General features: G+C 46.2%; 2 non-coding genes across 2 annotated transcripts; both read left to right on the plus strand.

Moving 5' to 3' along the window:
• Nucleotides 1-7,374: 7,374 nt before the first annotated feature.
• Trnak-cuu (transfer RNA lysine (anticodon CUU)) lies at nt 7,375-7,447 on the plus strand. Its single transcript has one exon. It is a non-coding gene; the product is annotated as a tRNA-Lys (tRNA).
• Nucleotides 7,448-8,896: 1,449 nt separating this feature from the next.
• On the plus strand, nt 8,897-8,966 carry Trnak-cuu (transfer RNA lysine (anticodon CUU)). The gene has a single exon. It is a non-coding gene; the product is annotated as a tRNA-Lys (tRNA).
• The last annotated feature ends 2,686 nt before the right edge of the window (nt 8,967-11,652 follow it).

The raw sequence follows: 11,652 nt of genomic DNA on the forward strand, positions 1-11,652 counted from the left end.
AAACCAAGTCCGGCATATTCAATATCGGATGTGGCATTGGCATGCGCACACACGGTCACTTACGTGAGCTAACAGCCTTGAAATGTCTCGGCATTGATTTCCGAAAAAATATACGTCAAACTATTGCGGCCAACTATAGACAAGTACTAACTACCATACGAGCTAGTGTACGGACACATAGTATTCGACAATTAAATGAAATTCAGAGAGTGTCTTTAGCGAACGTCTCTATTACTTCCAAAGTCAATTATGGCGCCCAGATACTGCCAATACCCGCCGGCATCGCCAAACAAATTATGTCAGCAATAGGCTATTTTGTGAGCCGTGGCCACATATTTAAAATCCAGTATGACACTCTGACGCTCGCCACTAATAATGGTGGCTTAAACTTAACGAATGTTACTAAAAAGTCGCAGGCTCTGTACATCTCCAATACGTTTCAACAATGGAGACAATCCGGCAGCTGTATCGCCGCGCACTTGCTATCTGAAATAGCTCCAGATGACCTCTCTCCACCAATTAATGTGCAGCACATACCGAGCGGACTTTACCATTTACGATGGTTTTTAATAGAATATAGCTACCTACATTCAAGAATTCCGGAAAAAGACATGACAAACGTAAAAGAAATATATGGCAAATTGATGGGAGAAAAGAAGAACAACAAAATAGAACAAAACTATCCATGTTCTAACTGGAAAGTGATATGGGCAAATATTCATAACCGTAACTTAGCTACTCATCTGAAAGCAACATGGTACTTTCTTGTAAATAGGAAAGTTGCAACAAACTCGAAACTTCATACGATCCACTTAGCGGATTCACCTTTGTGTGCAACGTGTAGTTTAATTGATAACGAAGAACATCGTTTCGTGTGTGACAAGGTTAAAGATATGTGGCTGAATGTCCGACGAAAGCTGGCACTCATCCTTCGAACGTCACCTAACGCTATAACGCCTGCGGACTTTTTGACACCGGATGATGTACCCTTTCCTAACACGAAACGCAACGCAGTCAATTGGCTGAAAGCGGCAACGGTCCATTACCTCTTCACGAAGGAAGAGAAAAGCCAAGAGGATTTTTGGATCTATCTGAAACTGAGCATCACATGTTACTGAAGACTAGTAAATATAAAGAAACATACGCAAATTTTTTAATCAAGACCTTGATGTAAAAGAATTAACAAGAAATATCTGCGGACACAGAAGACAAACGTAAGAGAGTGTTCACCACTACTAACTTACTTTTCAATCGTGGAAAAAAAAATTAATAAATAAATAAATTTCTTTTTTACCGGAATTGCCGTTTTTTGAGTTCAACGTTTATTAATTTATTTTTCAAGAAGCCATTATAAATAGTTGCTTCTCACCGAATATGGTTTGTTTTTTAAGCATTTTCAGAGAGAAGAGGCAGTTTCGGAATGCCCTCTGACGTTTCTTTGTCAAGGACGCCTATTTGCTTTAAGTGTGACAACAAAAAACAGCGATGAAGAAGGAAACAAACTGAACATAACTTCTGTTTCTACCTACTGAAGACTTCATTCTTTTTTCACATTATCAATAAGCCCAAAGAAGGGGTACATTAGTTTCTCCACGATAAAGGGATTAACTTTGTCTCATCAGTTTATGGTTATGTACATGGTGTGAGAAGCCGACGCCGATGAAGGCGAATTATGGAGAGCGCAAGGATGGGCTAAAAGGGGTGATGGGAGGCCCACAAAAAAAAAAAAAAAAATAATAAAAAAAATAAAAAACAAAAAAAAGTGGTAGAGAACTGGTGTAGTAAACCAGGGGTCGTAAGTTCCATCCTCAGAGGAGGAAGACGAATTTTGGAAATCAGTTTCGCGTCGTGGCCGTATAGCAAACAGTATCTGTGATGACGAACAATTAGCGACAGGCGTTTTATTAAGAATTACTCTCAGATGAGATTAAGGCGAATGGCGCACATAAAGCATTTGCCAAAGCGGTACAGCATAAGGTGGGACGAGGCAGTCTGAATTACATTTTATAGATGTATTTCTCATATATCTCAGAGCCTCTCGCGGTCGTCGTCGTCGTCGTCGTCGTCGTTGTCGTCGCCGCTTCTGCAGAAGTAGCTAATGACCATCGTAGCAAATGCGGCGAGGGACGCCCTGCCTTCGATTCCGAATGCACAAAGTGTGTGGTCTTGTTTCCCAGTCTATATTTGGTCGGTCTCGTAAGAGGTTGAATGTAACGAATGGGTGGGAAAGAGCAAGGGGCAGCGGCTGTGCAGAACGAAAACACAATTCCTCAGGGGTGTGAGCGTTTCGAGATGAGTGGTATACAAGTTATAGTTGGTCGCCAGTGACCGTGTGGCCTAATGGAACTGATTTTTACTATACTGCGCTGCGCGAACTGGCTGTACAACCGCCGTCGCCAGAGCGACAATCAGCAGTACAACGCGTCAAGGCACAACTGCTTCGTATCAACGCCGTACGTCTTGCGGGTGTGCGGGTGCGAGCGAGGACGACTGATGATGTTCGTGGTGAACGACCTTCCCTCCACCATATCATTCAAGAACGCCGAAGACGCAAGAGGCAGCTCATTACCGAGGTTGAGACGGAGGATGGGCGACGCGTTGACGCACAAATGGATATCGTCCGAGTGTTCACACAGTCATATAAACTTCTTTACGAGAGGGAGTCGCACATGAATGTAGAGGTCAGGGAAGTCCTATCTGACCTACCAGTCTCTCGGAACCTACAAGATGATGCTACGCTCTTGTAGGCGGTGACTTTGGAAGAACTGCGAGAGGCTCTGTTGCGTGGCTCTCCCAACAAAACGCCTGGCCCTGACGGCCTCCCTCTTGAATTTTACAAGCGGTTCTTTGATCTCATGGGCCCAATGTGGGTCAGGATGTACAGTGAACTCCTGGACGCCAATTTTCAGGTACCATCTGACTTTACTGAGGGTCTCTTGATCCCTGTGCCCAAACCCGGCGGAGGCCGTCGCCCTCTTGATTTTCGCCCGTTGACAATGCTAAACACTGACTATAAGCTGTTGACACGCATGCTCCGTGAGAGGCTCAAACCTACGGTAATGGCGGCCATTCACACTGATCAAACCTGCCTCGGGGGCGACACTAATGTGTTTACGACTTTAAGCACCTATAGAGACGTGGTGGCGCTCATGCAAATTTGCTGCCTCCAAGGCGCTCTTGTTGCGCTGGACTTCGACCATGGTTTCCTGCGAGCTGTTATGGAACACATCGGTGTCCCGCGTCTGACGACGTCTGTTGTGCTTCGATTGATCCATGGGGCTGTCACGAGGATTATGATCAACGGCCGTGTCAGCAGATCCGTCCGGCAGGGTTGTCCTCTTTCTGCCATGCTCTTCGCCGTTGCCCTCGAACCAGCTCTTCACGGACTACGGCGACGCTTAGAAGGACTTACCCTCCGTTCCGTAACCTTTCGATGTGGTGCATACGCCGATGATGTGATGTTCTTAGCACTGTCTGGTGACGAAATACACACGGCGTTTTCCTGGCTCCACCAGTATGGGGCGGTGGCAGGCAGTGTGCTCAACCTTCGGAAATCACGCTACATGGAGGTAGGACGAGGAATGCCTGCAGGTCTGGCCGTACCTCTGACAAAGGTCCCGATGCTCAAGTGTTTAGGGATATCACTCCATCGACAAATACAACGCACGGCGGCCTTTACGTATCGTATGGTCTTACGACGACTCCGTTTAGAGGCTCGTCTCAATAAATTCAGATCATTGAACATTTTGCAACGCGCCCAATACGTCAATGTGTACATGGCTTCTCACCTTAACCATTACGCCCATGTACTGCCGATAACGGACACGATGGCTTTCAGGATACAGGCAGTGTTTGGACACGTGGTGAACGATGGTGCTGTTTTCAAGATCCACTTTGTTACGCTTACTTTACCCTTCGACAAAGGCGGTGTTGGACTCACTCACGTCAAGCACAGAGCGCTGGCACTGTATCTCCGTTCCATGAGGCGACTCTGGCTTTCACCAACAGCCAGTCTCCCCGGCCTACTGATTGAAGAAGTGGCCCCACGTACGCTGTACCCACCGGTACCAGTTGGACATTTATCGCCCTCGCTGTCACATATTAGAACGTTTTTCGTAGAGCATAGCTATGTGTTGCGGGTTATATCGGAGACACGGAATCCGACAGCGAAGACTTATTATAGTGCTCTCCAGCACTGGACTCCGGATAACGACATTGTACGGCGCCACCCTACGGTCGACTGGCCACGGGTATGGCGAGCCATTCACGCGCCGTTCTTGTCTACTTTCGTGCGGTCGACGTGGTATGTGGTCGTTAACGAGAAACTTCCAACCCGACAACGACTGCATGCCATTCACCTAATTGACGACCCTGTGTGCCCCCGTTGCACGACGTTAGACACGGACGAACATAGACTGAACTGTGGCCCCGCGCGTGAGTGCTGGAAACTGATCCGCCAGATCCTGGCTTTCCTGCTACGCCGTCCCTACGTTTCGATTTTACCCCAAGAACTCTTTCATCCCGACGCTGTCTATTTCCCTACGACCAGGATGCATGGGGTTAATTGGGTACGAGGAATGGCGATACACTACATGTACCGCGATGGAGACAAAGACGCCCTCGATTTATGGTACTATATGATCGACGAGTTTCTGGTCTTAACGAACAGACAGGATTACCGGACCCTTTTTGCGAACTATTTGGGTTCGTCATTCATGGACCCACCACCCAGCTGGGGTATGCCGGGTGTGAGAAGACATTAACTTGTAGATGTGATCTTTCCACGATTCCCCTATGGTAACAGAAACAGTCTCTGACTGTGTGCAGCGGCCCCGGGCGCTGCAACGATTGGTGGCTGGTGGTGTCCAATGTAATGACGACCGCCCGTTCCTGGCCGCCCGCCTAGCAATATGACCGCGGCGAGCAAGATGGCCCTTTTTAGTTCACTCTATTGGCAACATTTTGCGCATGGCTGCTTTGTTTTTTTTATGCATTCTCAAAAAAAAAAAAAGTGTTAAGGGCCCGGATTCTTAAGCCTGAGGTCTCGTGTTCGATTCCTCCTCTGGCACTTTTTTTTCTTTTGTTTTATTTTGTTGGGTTATTCCACCAATTATTCGGAAAGTTTCTCAATCCTAGATTATATTTAACAAATTAGTTACATTATTGAATAAAAGTTATTTTCTTTTTGTCTAACAACACAACTCATGGCGGTGGATTTTCCAATTTTCATAGTAAAGTATGAGGAGAAAGATTGCCTTTTTAATAAAAAAAATAAAAAAAATTAAAAAAAAATTGGTAGGAAAAAAAAGAAAAAAAAGGGGTAACGTCTAAAAAAAATAAAAAAAAATGGATCAGGTGTCGGACTTCGGATCTGAAGATTACAGGTTCGAATCCCGTCACGCTCGTGTTTTTCCAGTTCTGAAAAAGAAACATACCGTTTTAATGCAGCAATTGAGCAGTACGAAACCGTCTGAATGTTGCTGTTGACCATTTTTTGCTTGGAGTTGCTCTTGAGCTTGAAACACACACAACAAGACCGGTGTTAACTAGCGAAATGGTCGGCATCGTGCCGTCACCACGACTTTCGACTGGCACTTGCACATCTAAAACAACGTCGGAAAGTAACTCGTTCGGCTTTTGAATCACATCAGGTATGTGTGTTAATTTTGACGATACTAGCTCTGCATGTTGTCATGCAATTCCTTTACCTCTCAGAAATTATTATGAAATAAAAATGAAGTACGTGACGAGTGTGACGTTAGGAAAACATTAGGCAGCATGGAGAGATTCTGTATGGGACCACCCAACCCAAACGAGTACTGTGTGACGTGCTACCTGGCAGGTGTTAACCGAGGCAGCCGGCTAGCTCAGTCGGTAGAGTGTGAGACTCTTAATCCAAGGGTTGTGGGTTCGAGCCCCAAGCTGGGCGGAAAGGTATTTTGTTCCGCTGCAGACGTAAATTACCGTTTTTCTGATTAACGTGATGTAATGTAAATAGCAACTTTAAACTTTGCCTACGTCTGTATCAGTCGCAAGGAAACTGTATTTGAAGGTGAATGTGATTTTGTAGACATGTGTGAAAGACATGTTCTGAAATGCAAGTGTTGTTATTTGGAGAGCACATCGGTTTCGTGTCAGATGTGTAGCCAAGCAGTAATGGGTCGCCATAGCTGCAAATATTAGAAGCTAATATGAAGTGTTGTCAGCTGAAGTCTGATGATGCATGCGACTGTAAGGCCGAAGTACGCAAGAGTGCCGCTTGGCCGCTCTTCTTTAGCTCTGTGGTAGAGCACTGGTGTAGTAAACCAGGGTTGGTAAGTTCCATCCTCAGAGGAGGAAGACGAAGTTTGGAAATCAGTTTCGCGTTGTGGCCGTATAGCAAACAGTATCTGTGATGACGAACAATTAGTGACTGGGTTTTATTAAGAATTACTCTCAGGTGTGATTAAGGCGAATGGCGCAGATAAATCATTTGCCAAAGCGGTACAGCATAAGGTGGGACGAGGAAGTCTGAATTACATTTTATAGATGTATTTCTCACATATCTCAGAGCCTCTCGCGGTCGTCGTCGTCGTCGTCGTCGCCGCCGCCGCCGCCGCCGCCGCTTCTGCAGAAGTAGCAAATGGCCATCGTAGCAAATGCGGCGAGGGACGCCCTGCCTTCGATTCCGAATGCACATAGTGTGTGGTCTTGTTTCCCAGTCTATATTTGGTCGGTCTCGTAAGAGGTTGAATGTAACGAATGGGTGGGAAAGAGCAAGGGGCAGCGGCTGTGCAGAACGAAAACACAATTCCTCAGTGTGTGAGCGTTTCGAGATGAGTCGTATAGAAGTTATAGTTCGTCGTCAGTGACCGTGTGGCCTAATGGATCAGGCGTCGGACTTCGGATCTGAAGATTACAGACTCGAATCCTGTCACGCTCGTGTTTTTCCAATTCTGAAAAAGAAACATACCGTTTTGATGTAGCAATTGAGCAGTACGAAACCGTCTGAATGTTGCTGTTGTCAATTTTTTGCTTGGAGTTGCTCTTGAGCTTGAAACACACACAACAAGACCGGTGTTAACTAGCGAAATGGTCGGCAGGGTGCCGTCACCGCGAGTTTTGACTGGCACTTGCACATCTAAAACAACGTCGGAAAGTAACTCGTTCGGCTTTTGAGTCACAACAAGTATGTGTGTTAATTTTGACGATACTAGCTCTGCATGTTTTCATGCAATTCCTTTACCTCTCAGAAATGATTATGAAATAAAAGTGAAGTACGTGACGAGTGTGACGTGAGGAAAGCATTAGGCAGCATGGAGAGTTTCTGTATGGGACCACCCAACCCAAACGAGTACTGTGTGACGTGCTACCTGGCAGGTATTAAGCGAGGCAGCCAGCTAGCTCAGTCGGTAGAGCATGAGACTCTTAATCCCAGGGTCGTGGGTTCGAGCCCCACACTGAGACAAACGGAATTTTGTTCCGCTGCAGATGTAAATTACCGTTATTCTGATTAACGTGATGTAATGTAAGTAGCAACTTTAAACTTTGCCTACATCTCTGTCAGTCGCAAGGAAACTCTATTTGAAGGTGAAGGTGATTTTGTAGACATGTGTGAAAGACATGTTCTGAAATGCAAGTGTTGTTGTTTGGAGAGCACATCGGTTACGTGTCAGATGTGTAGCCAAGCAGTAATGGGTCGCCATAGCTGCAAATGTTAGTAGCTAATATGAAGTGTTGTCAGCTGAAGTCTGATGATGCAGGCGACCGTAAGGCCGAAGTACGCAAGAGTACCGCTAGGCCGCGCCTCTTTAGCTCAGTGGTAGAGCACTGGTGTAGTAAACCAGGGGTAGAAGTTCCATCCTCAGAGGAGGTAGACGAATTTTGGAAATCAGTTTCGCGTTGTGGCCGTATAGCAAACAGTATCCGTGATGACGAACAATTAGCGACAGGCGTTTTATTAAGAATTACTCTCAGATGTGATAAAGGCGAATGGCGCAGTATAGCATTTGCCAAAGCGGTACAGCATAAGGTGGGACGAAGCAGTCTGAATTACATTTTATAGATGTATTTCTCACATATCTCAGAGTCTCTCGCTGTCGTCGTCGTCGTCGTCGTCGTCGTCGTCGTCGTCGCCGCCGCCGCTTCTACAGAAGTAGCAAATGGCCATCGTAGCAAATGCGGCGAGGGACGCCCTGCCTTCGATTCCGAATGCACAAAGTGTGTGGTCTTGTTTCCCAGTCTATATTTGGTCGGTCTCGTAAGAAGTTGAATGTAACGAATGGGTGGGAAAGAGCAAGGGGCAGCGGCTGTGCAGAACGAAAACACAATTCCTCAGAGTGTGAGCGTTTCGAGATGAGTCGTATACAAGTTATAGTTGGTCGTCAGTGACCGTGTGGCCTAATGGATCAGACGTCGGACTTCGGATCTGAAGATTACAGGCTCGAATCCTGTCACGCTCGTGTTTTTCCAATTCTGAAAAAGAAACATACCGTTTTAATGTAGCAATTGAGCAGTACGAAACCGTCTGAATGTTGCTGTTCACCATTTTTTGCTTGGAGTTGCTCTTGAGCTTGAAAAACACACAACAAGACCGGTGTTAACTAGCGAAATGGTCGGCAGGGTGCCGTCACCACGACTTTCGACTGGCACTTGCACATCTAAAACAACGTCGGAAAGTAACTCGTTCGGCTTTTGAGTCACAACAAGTATGTGTGTTAATTTTGACGATACTAGCTCTGCATGTTTTCATGCAATTCCTTTACCTCTCAGAAATGATTATGAAATAAAAGTGAAGTACGTGACGAGTGTGACGTGAGGAAAGCATTAGGCAGCATGGAGAGTTTCTGTATGGGACCACCCAACCCAAACGAGTACTGTGTGACGTGCTACCTGGCAGGTATTAAGCGAGGCAGCCGGCTAGCTCAGTCGGTAGAGCGTGAGACTCTTAATCCCAGGGTCGTGGGTTCGAGCCCCACATTAAGACATACGGAATTTTGGTCCTCTGCAGATGTAAATTACCGTTATTCTGTTTAACGTGATGTAATGTAAGTAGCAACTTTAAACTTTGCCTACGTCTCTGTCAGTCGCAAGGAAACTGTATTTGAAGGTGAAGGTGATTTTGTAGACATGTGTGAAAGACATGTTCTGAAATGCAAGTGTTGTTGTTTGGAGAGCACATCGGTTACGTGTCAGATGTTTAGCCAAGCAGTAATGGGTCGCCATAGCTGCAAATATTAGAAGCTAATATGAAGTGTTGTCAGCTGAAGTCTGATGATGCAGGCGACCGTAAGGCCGAAGTACGCAAGAGTACCGCTAGGCCGCGCCTCTTTAGCTCAGTGGTAGAGCACTGGTATCCTAAACCAGGGGTGGTAAGTTCCATCCTCAGAGGAGGTAGACGAATTTTGGAAATCAGTTTCGCGTCGTGGCCGTATAGCAAACAGTATCCGTGATGACGAAAAAATTGCGACAGGCGTTTTATTAGGAATTACTCTCAGATGTGATAAAGGCGAATGGCGCAGATAAAGCATTTGCCAAAGCGGTACAGCATAAGGTGGGACGAAGCAGTCTGAATTACATTTTATAGATGTATTTCTCACATATCTCAGAGTCTCTCGTGGTCGTCGTCGTCGTCGTCGTCGTCGTCGTCGTCGTCGCCGCCGCTTCTACAGAAGTAGCAAATGGCCATCGTAGGAAATGCGGCGTGGGACGCCCTGCCTTCGATTCCGAATGCACAAAGTGTGTGGCCTTGTTTCCCAGTCTATATTTGGTCGGTCTCGTAAGAAGTTGAATGTAACGAATAGGTGGGAAAGAGCAAGGGGCAGCGGCTGTGCAGAACGAAAACACAATTCCTCAGAGTGTGAGCGTTTCCAGACGAGTCGTATACAAGTTATAGTTGGTCGTCAGTGACCGTGTGGCCTAATGGATCAGACGTCGGACTTCGGATCTGAAGATTACAGGCTCGAATCCTGTCACGCTCGTGTTATTCCAATTCTGAAAAAGAAACACACCGTTTTGATGTAGCAATTGAGCTGTACGAAACCGTCTGAATGTTGCTGTTGACAATTTTTTGCTTGGAGTTGCTCTTGAGCTTGAAACACACACAACAAGACCGGTGTTAACTAGCGAAATGGTCGGCAGGGTGCCGTCACCGCGAGTTTTGACTGGCACTTGCACATCTAAAACAACGTCGGAAAGTAACTCGTTCGGCTTTTGAGTCACATCAAGTATGTGTGTTAATTTTGACGCCACTAGCTCTGCATGTTTTCATGCAATTCCTTTACCTCTCAGAAATGATTATGAAATAAAAGTGAAGTACGTGACGAGTGTGACGTTAGGAAAGCATTAGGCAGCATGGAGAGATTCTGTATGGGACCACCCAACCCAAACGAGTACTGTGTGACGTGCTACCTGGCAGGTATTAACCGAGGCAGCCGGCTAGCTTAGTCGGTAGAGCGTGAGACTCTTAATCACCTGGGTCGTGGGTTCGAGCCCCACACAGAGACAAACGGAATTTTGGTCCGCTGCAGATGTAAATTACCGTTTTTCTAATTAACGTGATGTAATGTAAATAGCAACTTTAAACTTTGCCTACGTTTCTGTCAGTCGCAAGGAAACTGTATTTGAAGGTGAAGGTGATTTTGTAGACATGTGTGAAAGACATGTTCTGAAATGCAAGTGTTGTTGTTTGGAGAGCACATCGGTTACGTGTCAGATGTGTAGCCAAGCAGTAATTTGTCGCCATAGCTGCAAATATTAGAAGCAATATAAAGTGTTGTCAGCTGTAGTCTGATGATGCAGGCGACCGTAAGGCTGAAGTACGCAAGATTACCGCTAGGCCGGTCCTTCTTTAGCTCAGTGGTAGTGCACTGGTGTAGTAAACCAGGGGTCGTAAGTTCCATCCTCAGAGGAGGAAGACGAATTTTGGAAATCAGTTTCGCGTCGTGGCCGTTTAGCAAACAGTATCTGTGATGACGAACAATTAGCGACAGGCGTTTTATTAAGAATTACTCTCAGATGTGATTAAGGCGAATGGCGCAGATAAAGCATTTGCCAAAGCGGTACAGCATAAGGTGGGACGAGGCAGTCTGAATTACATTTTATAGATGTATTTCTCACGTATCTCAGAGTTTCTCGCGGTCGTCGTCGTCGTCATCGCCGCTGCCGCCGCTTGTGCAGAAGTAGCAAATGGCCATCGTAGGAAATGCGGCGAGGGACGCCCTGCCTTCGATTCCGAATGCACAAAGTGTGTGGTCTTGTTTCCTAGTCTATATTTGGTCGGTCTCGTAAGAGGTTGAATGTAACGAATGGGTGGGAAAGAGCAAGGGGCAGCGGCTGTGCAGAACGAAATCACAATTCCTCAGAGTGTGAGCGTTTCGAGATGAGTCGTATACAAGTTATAGTTGGTCGTCAGTGACCGTGTGGCCTAATGGATAATGCGTCGGTCTTCGGATCTGAAGATTATAGGTTTGCATGCTGTCACGATCGTGTTTTTCCAATTCTGAAAAAGAAACATACCGTTTTGATGTAGCAATTGAGCAGTACGAAACCGTCTGAATGTTGCTGTTGACAATTTTTTGCTTGGAGTTGCTCTTGAGCTTGAAACACACACAACAAGACCGGTGTTAACTAGCGAAAAGGTCGGCAGGGTGCCGTCACCGCGAGTTTTGACTG

This window comes from Schistocerca gregaria, chromosome 1 (genome assembly GCF_023897955.1).
Source record: "Schistocerca gregaria isolate iqSchGreg1 chromosome 1, iqSchGreg1.2, whole genome shotgun sequence".
NCBI lineage: Eukaryota > Metazoa > Arthropoda > Insecta > Orthoptera > Acrididae > Schistocerca > Schistocerca gregaria.